This window comes from Pinus tabuliformis, chromosome 5_2, assembly GCF_031772625.1.
Source record: "Pinus tabuliformis cultivar Carrire ecotype Pingquan chromosome 5_2, CPIR1, whole genome shotgun sequence".
In the NCBI taxonomy this organism is placed as follows: Eukaryota; Viridiplantae; Streptophyta; class Pinopsida; order Pinales; family Pinaceae; genus Pinus; species Pinus tabuliformis.
The window spans coordinates 234065997-234076017 of NC_142306.1; the positions used below are offsets into that span (position 1 = coordinate 234065997).

The window sequence follows — 10021 nt, forward strand, 5'->3', positions numbered from 1 at the left end:
ACCCCATTCATATTAGTAGCCCAGTCAATTCCCAGGAGCACAAGATACGGGTTGTTGTCATCCACTATCTCTATTACTTCAAAGTTAGCCAGTGTGCTCGCACCTTCAATATCTACAGTCACCCCCTACGGCTGCCCCAAGGGGATGATCTTCTACTGGTTCACCATCCTTAGCTGAATCCGAGACCATTGTAGTGCGGGTCTTCCCATCCACTCCCAAGTCTGTTTAGGTAGGAAATTCACCTCTGACCCTAGGTCCAAGATAACCTGATCCATCTCATACTCTCTTATCTACGTGGTCAGTCTCATCTCTTGTCCCATCCTTGTTTTATTCTTACCTATCTTTCATACCACGCGCGGTTCACTCGGGCTGTTTCTGGCGCATCTATTTATAAGTTCTTGTAACCCCTTCATAGCCTTACTATCATGCAGTAACTTCATACAGGTCTCCAGGAAAGTTGTAAGCATAGAAGGATCCCCTCAGTGAAGCTCTTCTTCGCTTCCATGAAGGTTTCATGTGTGCATTCCAAATCAAACTCAGTTTCCTTTGTTGGAGCTTTGTGAACCCATGTACTTTCTTCTGGTTGCTTCCCCTTGTCATATCCTGTTGTGATTCCACTTCAGAGCACTATATTCACATTTGGATCCTCTTCGTGTGGCTCAGACCTCATCATCTGCAAGTTCTGAGTGGGTTGTAGGGGTAGCGCCCCTTTGTTGCATATCCTTACAATCAGCATAGGATAGTCTTTCGTTTCATGATGAAACAGAGTACAATACTCGCAAGACGGACACGTAGGGTTAGTGCAATCGTGAGCATAGTGTCTTGGTCCTCCGCAATTGTAGTATATCAACTATCCTCAACTTCTGCCAGGTCCTCCTCTGCCTCAGCCTCATCCACACCCCTAAAATCTTGTCCTCACCATCCCCGCGCTCTGGTTAGGGGGCCGCGTTTTAGCGTAAACCCTATAGGTGGGAGTTCTATCCATCATCAATTCATAATTCCTACAATTATGCTCATCATGCCCTACCAGCCTACAAAATTTGCAAAACAATTGTTGCAGTTTCTGTACAAACTTCTGCAATAGATGACAGTTATCCATGGCATGTTTTCATGCTACCTGACAAATAGCACACCATAACACATGCCCCGCACTCAATCCTGCCTAAGCTTCTGGCCTTAAGGGCATCGGCCCTCCTCCTGCCAGGTAGTTCGAAAAGACCAAACAATGTTCTTTGTCATGCCCCTGACCCTTGCATTTTAGACACCATACCTCTTCTCACACCATTGGTCAAACTATTTTGTCTTGCTTCAAGCTTTGCATCTCAAGGCAAATATTTTTCAACTGCGCATGGATCTTCTAAACCCCCAAATTTGGATCTTGCATTGGTGTTTCATGTAGCCTCATTGTGATCTCTAAGGCCTCTGCCTGAGTTGTTATCTTCTGCTACGACAACGTAGCCCTTAAGTGTGGTAGGAGTGAAGCCACAAACCACTCGCGATGTTGTCTGTATGTTAGGTTCATGTTAGCTTTGTCGATTGTACACTTCAAACTCTAATCGAGTTCCCCAGGTGTCTCGCCTGGTTGCATGGTGATTTCTTTGAACCCTATAATAGACTGTGCTTTAGATTTAGGCCTACTAAATTCTCTATTTAGTGTTGTCTGTATGTCTGCCACTCTAGCATTAGGGTTATCATTAGCATACTTGATATACCAGGTTAGTGCATGATCCTGTAGAGCGCTAACCAATGTCGCCTTCTTCATGTTATCATATGTAACGCCCTCAACTTCCCATACAACTTTTACAATGAACCAGAATTGGTCTGGGTCCTCATTCCCCAAGCCTTTGAACAAAGGAAACTTCACTGAATTTTCCATATTGAACTACAGTGGAGGTGGAGGTGGTACAGGTGAAGTCACAAGTGATGGTGGTGAAGTTGGAGGTGGTGTGGGTGGAGGTGGTATTCGTGGGAATCCTTGCATTATTAACTAAATAACACTTTGCGGATAAACATGTGCTACTCCATCTTTGTCACATCGTGGAGGTGAATTCAATGGACTATATTCAAGACCTTTTTTCCTTCGTTTCTGTAATCCTTTCCGTTTCGCGTAGCTCCAAACATCAAGGTAGCTGCATAACCCATTTTTCGCACAATAACATTTTAATCCAGGTATTCAAATATTTCACATACTTACCTCGCGGTCCTTTAAAAAAACGTCACTCTGCCTCACTGTAGCTGACTAAGGTGTCGACCCCAAATTCAATTACAAATCCTCCTATGATGCGATCGAGCCAATGATCGACAATGTGGGTGATCTTATCCTCTGTTGCTTCCAACCTTCGCACTAGCTCTGGGGTCCACACAATAGGACCGTAAAGTTTCCACCTTCCTTGGCTATCTGCTAGCTTCATGATCCACTCATATAGCTCAATCGGAAAGGAGAAGAAAAATATTTTGTGGATCTCTATACACAGGTACCTATCCAACCATTGTTCCTTTGATAGTCATGAGTTTCTATTCTCCTGCGCTGCAAATTCGTGGATTTTCCTAACCAACCAGTCGTTGATCTCTTTCTTAATCAGATTCCAATGATATGACATCACACATCTCTTATGCAGATTACAGTCCCAACAATGGAATCATTTGTTGGCTTGAGGGGGCTTGACCCAGGTTCAACGTTAATTAGCCAAACAAATCCCTACACTACTGGCCCTTTCAGCATCAGCCCGTGGAGCGCGAACCGAAGTCTCACCCGAAGTAGTATGGGGGGATGCTGGAACCAAGTTTCCGCACCCTTAGATGGTCATGATGCAATTTTGTCCCCTTTATTCCTACCTTCGTGTAGGTCACTTCACCCTAGGCTTACTAGACGAGCCCTCTATTCCATCCTTCAATACCTCCGTGAAAGGGTACAACTGACCTTCGCACAACCCTAACCCTTGATCTAAACACTGTCGCACTGCTAAGGCAACGTACCATGCAGATTCCTAAACTAGTCTAAATGTCTTACTTATCTTATTAGATACTCACAGTTAGCCTGCTTAAACAGATATTCTTATTTGCATTCAGTTATCCAACATAATTATACACATTCGCGCATCACATAAGCATTATAAAGGAAATTCAAACATAAAATGACAAGATGCATCAATCGAAAGACACAGTAATTGCATAATACTTCTCTTTATTGATATCTTCCAAGTGATTACAGACTCTATCCACCCTGTGCACATAGCTGCAGGGGTCCACGCACTTAGCTGCAGACTTCTACCCTAGGCCTCTACGCACTTAGCTACAAAGCCTCTACCTGCGCTACAACCTGAAACTTAGACTTCTTTCTTCAGAGCTATGACTCTCTTACCTCATATTTCCATTGATTGATTACTCTAAATACTTAGAGCTTAGCTCTTTTTATATAATCCCATGGTCCGTAGACCATGGGTAGATCTATTACAGCCAACTTTACTTTACAAAACTAAGGGAGGGCAATCATTTATGACTTGTGACACCTACGCGCTCCACGGCCACAAAATGTGGAGTCTTTACAAGTTTATTACAAAATTTGACCAAAACATGGGCTTTTAGCCCCAAAACTGTCCTTTGGGGGATCCCATTTCCAACACTTATCTTTGGTAAAATGGTGATGTATCCCTCTTAATCCAAACTTGAGGGATACCTATACCAACTCAAAAATGCTCTTCTAAAGCATATTATACCTACAGGTACTATAAATCAAAGCATAAAGGAAAACAATTCAAAACTTAGAATAGAAGGATATGTAAGGGATAAAATCCCTAGCAAATAGGTCTTCAACTTTAGATCCTTCCATATTGTTCTTCTCTGGTGAACCTTCATTAACATTGTTTGCTTGATCCTCATCTCTTCTTTTATTCCTTGGATTCTTAGAACAATTACTTCTATAGTGACCCATCTTGTGACAATTGTAGCATTCAGTCTTGGATAGGTCTATCTTCTTCCTTGACCCTTTGGAATTCTTAAATGTTGCTTTATTCTTGTGATGAGCTGAATGGGAATTCAATATTTTCTCTTTTTCACTCTCCTTGTTTCTTACTAAAGATATTATGACTTCTTCTTGACTACGTGCATTTTCAAATGTATGAGTATCCTTCCAAATATCTTGAGCGGAATCTATGTTGGATATATATGGGGTGAGGTTATCCTTTATTCCATCCACTATTACGCTCATGGCCAAAATCTTTGTTTCTCTAAACTTTGTTTTTCTACATCACTTGACTCATTTTTAGGCTTCTTTACTTTTCCTTTGACTAGATCCAAGACTTTATTCTTCTCGAGGATGATATTTATCCTCTTTTTCCATGCCCTGTAATTGGATGCTCCTTATAATTTGTTTTTTCCCTTCATTAAGTTAGACATTGTTCTTGAAGATGGTAGGCTTGACTTCTTATATGATCCTTTTCCTTGATGACCCTTTATTCAAACTCCTTACAACTCATTATTCTCCTTGTAATAGATATTCAAGTTGTCACTTTCCTTGTTCTTCATCTTAGCTTTGATACCATGTTAAAAAATCAGAAAGACAGAAAGATTTTCTTTATGTTCATAATTACTTGTGATATCCTTATGTTCTTTTTAACTTTCTTATGTTCTTCTTTTACTTTAGTTCATCAAGAAATTACCAAAACAATAACATGAATATCATAGACACCATATGTAGGTGGAAAGCCAGGGAGAAACCCCTATATAAGGGTAAACCCATTCAACAACTCTTCCTTTAATAGTTTCACGAGATGATCTAAGACTTCTTGACCTAGACATAGACTTCCTCCAATTACCAAGTCATCTCTTCCTTTCTTCTACAGATGATAACCTTGCATTAACTTTGACCTAGCACTTTGATATTCAACTTCCCCAGCAACCTAACTTCAACCAAGCAGACCAATTCAAACCAACAGAAACTATGACCCAACAGAAACTTCGACGCAACAAAATCTTCAACCTAGTAAAAACTTTGACCCAACTATAACTTTGACCCAACAAAATCCATAATTTCAACCTTCCCAGTAGCAGAATTTTGACCTAGTAAATAGCCCATTAAATCCACACGTGAGAGAGAGAGACAACCCATAAAACTTCGATTTTCTTTCTCCTGCAAAACTCCTCCTTTTGTAACTTCGCACTCTTTTTGCTTCCTCTTCTTGGATATCGAACTTGCATGAGAGTGTCTTCCAAATGAATCAAAATGATTTTAAATATACCCTTCTCAGGAGTTTTAATTACCCTCATGTAGGCAAACTTGATCAGGTAAGGGATGACTTGGTGTGGAGGTGACAAATGACTTATTTTACTCAATAATAATTCATTTTACATGATTCAAAATCCCAAGAAGGATCTAATTAAATGGAAAATGACTCTAATGACTCAAGATAAAACCTAGAAGTCCTTAATGGGGAATTTGACCTAAAAATTGATGACCCAAGCATTAAACCCATGCTTTAAGAAGTCATAACAATAATAATAATAAATTATTTTTCATTCTTTTGATAAATAAATTTAATTATGACTTAAATGAAATTATGAAAACTAAACCTAGTTACATTCTTCAACAAATGGGAAATAATACATCTTCGTGGTGGTTTATTGATTGCAAAATTTTAACATTTCATGGCCATAGCTTCCAATTATTCAATAGAACAGGTGAGAAGATGTTCATACAGGAGGTCTTCAGATTGCATGGGATTCGTAAACATATTTTTAATGATCAAGATGGCATATTTCCCAATGCATTTTGGCAGGATCTCTTTAGATTGGCAGGTACAAAGTTGATCCTAAGCACTAGTTATCACCTGCAAATGGCTGGCTAGACAGAAATTGTTAACAAATGAGTGGAAGGATAATTAAGGAATTACGTGGCAGGGTAACAAAAGACTTGGATCAGGTGGTTGCACTCAAGTTGTTATAACACCACCTACCATATGTTTATCAAGATGACTCCATTCAAATCATTGTATGGATATGATGTTCCTACATATTGAGGGATGGATCTAGGAGATAGCAGGGCACCCATGGCCAAGGATTGGTTGTACGATAGTTAAGATCTTCAAATACTCCTCAAAGAGAATCTATAGGTAGCCTAGAATCAATAGAAGATGTACGCGAATCGTCCAGGGTGGAGCAAAGTTTCTAAGAAGGAGATCTTATTTTTATAAGGCTTCAACCATACAAGTAATTGACCTTGAAGAAGAGTGGTTTTGAGAAGTTAAAGAAACAATTATATGGACCCTACAAGGTGATTAGGAAGATAGGAGAGGTGGATTATGAGCTAGAAATTCCTAAAGACAACATAACCCACAATTTTTTCCATGTGTCATGTCTCAAAAAGGTACTTGGACAATAATTTGATACAATGATAGAGCTAGTACCACCTTTGGACAAGAAAGGACAATAAGTTCTCACTCCAGAAAAGGTCTTGGGAACAAGGCAGAAGAAGTTAAGGAGTATGGTCATTCAATAATATTTGATTCGATGGAAAGGCTTATTGGTAAAATATGTCACATGGGAAGGGGAGAAAGTGTTGAATTTGCTTGAGGAAAAGAAAACTTATGAAGGGAGGATTATGATGTCCCTTTATGATCCTTAGAAGAAAAAGGGACTTAATTCATAGCCTATATATATCCATGGGATATTGAAAAAAAGCAAAGGAGTCACCAAAATAAAAGAAATAATAATTAAATAAAATGGGTTGTAAAAGGTCACTCTAGAAAAATAAAGTGATATGTGGTCTTACCCATGGTTTTTGGAGAAGGAAATTACTATTAAAAAGGAGGAGGATATTGGAGGATATGTGAAGAATTATTGGAGAATTTTTTGAGGAACTATAATTGCATATTGAGAGAGTTGAAACTCTAATTTGGTTTCCAATTTTAACGTTGAAATATATACCCTAGCCAATATTGTGTTGTAGTTTAATCTCAAGGCCAAGGAGATTTGACTCAGGAGGATGATTTCCCAATCCATTGTGAAAATTAAATGATCATCTTACCTGGGAATCAAATTGTGCATTGGCAAGAGATGAGTTAGCTATATTTCCTATGTCGAGTTTATCAATTCTACAAGAGATATTTATTATTCTTGTTACGCCAAATCCATGAAGAAGGGGTTCAAATTCACCATTGTTAAAGATCGAAATTGCTTGGAAATCCAATGCAGATTTTAGAGGGTTATCTTTGGCTATTAAGGAAGGACACACCAAACCACAGCGTGGAGGAAAATAATAAATCTTAGCAGCATCTACTCTTAGGAACTTCTAGAGGTTGAATTTATGGATTGACAAGGGGTCGAATCATTATAGTTTTTGAGGATGATTTCCTTGGGTTATCAGGGCCGAGTTGGTGGATTTTGTTGGGTTAAACTCGTCATGTTTTCAGGCTAAGATTATTAACTTGGAAGGGAAAATTTTATGAAAATTACCAGGAGTTGATTATGTGATTTGTAAAATTTGAAATCGTGGGTTATTACTAGACCCAATTTGACATATTTTCTTGAGGCGAATTCCCAAACCATGTAGCAAATCGAGCTAAGCTAAGGGTCAAATTTTCATATTGTGAGCTGCCTAATCTAAAGAGAAATATAGAAGAGGTCAAGTTAATAAATTTTTGGAGACAATATCCATTACTAAGGGTCGAGTTAATCATTCACTTCGTAAAGTCTAGCCCATGAAATCACTAGGTGTCATAGTCTAAAAGGTCATTGTATAAAGAGTCATATGAGATTAGGTCATTGTAAATTTTCATGTCATAAAGGGATATTTTAACCCTAATTTGAATTTGTGAAGGTCTAATAGTCCATGAGGGGTCATTATTAGAGTTGAAGGGGTCATGTCATGGGTTTGTTAATGGCTTATACTTCTCATACCTCCATGATTTCAAATTTCATCATCATGACATGAGAGGGATTGTGGTGGCATAAAATTAAAAAATTCTTCAAGCCATCCCTCATTTCTCCTTCATCCAAAGTGAAATTTGAGCTCTAAACTAGTCTGAGGTTTTAAATAAGTTTGCAGATAGTCAAAGGAGGAGGTATAAGCTCAAGGTTCATGGTCGTTGCGCAACTTCTACGTTAACTAGTCAATCTATGAAACTGTTGCACACACGATTTAAAGTCTCCACAAGGGTCTATAGAGAAGCAACATAATGGATATTGCAGAATTTATAGGCTCATCTAGATACATGGTTGCAAGTTGTTAGCATTCTACAGAACTCGAAAAAATATGAATACAAATTTCTTTTCACTTAAGGTGATTGAAGGTGTAATCAAATATTGATGGAATGCTTTGTCGGTTGAACAACAAGATGGGATAAATAATTACATATCAGATATCATTGTTTAGCAGTAGTGAACCTTATTTTCATAGTGAGAAGCTTTATGTAAACAAGATTAATGTAATCTTGGTTCAAGTGTTGAAGCATGAATGGCCAAGTAGATGGCTGGGATTTATTCCTAATCTTGTTTCAGCTGCTAAGAGTAGTGAAACAATATGTGAAAATTGCATGGCTATTTTGAAGCTCCTCAATGAAGAATTTTTTGAATTTTCTAGAGGTGAGATGACATAGTAGGAATTAAAATAACCCAACCAACCCTTGAACAGTGAGTTTCAACTCATACACGAGTTATGTCTTTATGTATTCTCGATATCACAACGTCCTGAACTTATAAGGTCCAATTTGACCACACTACATGTTTTTTTATCATGGACCCCTCTTGGTTATATTTTTCAGACTCCTCTACCCGATACCCTACAAAATATTTTCCTTGCGGCAACCTATAGAAATTTGGCTCTAAAACACTTAACCAAGGTTGTAGCACTTAATTCTGGAGATTTTTATGATGAAAAATTTGTTAAGATTTATAATTTCTTTATGGAACACTCCAAAACATACTTCCACCAAGGAAAAATATCCTAGAAGCCTATGCAAATGGTTCCACTAAAGAATAGGCATTCATTCAAAACTTAGCACCCTTCTTCACCTCATTCTACAAGTCACACATTCTCGTACTTGAAACTACCCCTGAAAATTGGGCAGCACTTCTTATGGGTCTTCAGTAATTAATCAATATTTCCTATGTTGATGATACTGAAGTTTTCAAGGTTTGCTTGGATTATTGGAATGCCTTGGTTTTTGAAATTTTTGAAGTGCAACATTCTTCTGACAATCCTGCTGCTAGTGCCAATGTTATGGGTCTCCAGATTTCATTACTTTCAAGCATGGTTGATGGTCTACATTCGCATATTATCACAACGAAGGAATTTATATACTGTACCAATTTCAAAGCCAAGGTCGCATAGGGAGGACATGCTCATTTTTTCATTTTTAAAGTTTTGGCTATATGCTCTGTTTTTCTCCATTTTGTTGAAGTTTGAACCTGTGTAACCAAGGTCCTCTTATGTAGTTCCATGAATGTTTTGATGAAAGTGTGGAGGTTTTGGAAGGTTTGAAGTATGTTGGGTACTGTAAGGTGAATGAGATGGTTTATTGGTCACTCATAATCATTTTGGAGTAGGAGAATTCAGTACAATTTCAAAATTCAACTTTTGTTGCACAAATGCTACGCAAGTTTGGATCAGTAAGTTGGGAGGTCTTAAAAAGTTGAAAAGAGTACTTCAAAGGTTCTACACCAACACACCATCATCTCAAGCACATCCATCTACTTAGTTTTGTCCAGAACAATCTACAACCATGCTGGTTTTGAAGATTTATGCCCTCTGCTACGCAAACATATCAGCCAATTTTATTTTGGAAAATTTCAAATTTTGGAACTTCTAGAAGTAATTTTTGTTATTCGATAAGTGTTGATAAGTTTAAATTCATGTAGTTTTATTTGTTAAATAAATATTACAATTTGGTTGATGTTTCTAAATTGTATTAGTCTTGATATAACAGTTCCTATTTTTCTACATAGCAAGTAAACATGCATTGTATCTAGGCCATTCAACTTTTATGAAGTGAATTCGACCACCTAGAGTGGTAATTGAAATACCTCA

At 37.9% G+C, this 10021-nt stretch overlaps 1 pseudogene; it reads left to right on the forward strand.

Annotated features, from left to right (window-relative positions):
* The window catches only part of LOC149158394 (protein EXPORTIN 1A pseudogene), a 90458-nt pseudogene extending 81048 nt beyond the window's left edge, over window positions 1-9410 (forward strand).
* The last annotated feature ends 611 nt before the right edge of the window (window positions 9411-10021 follow it).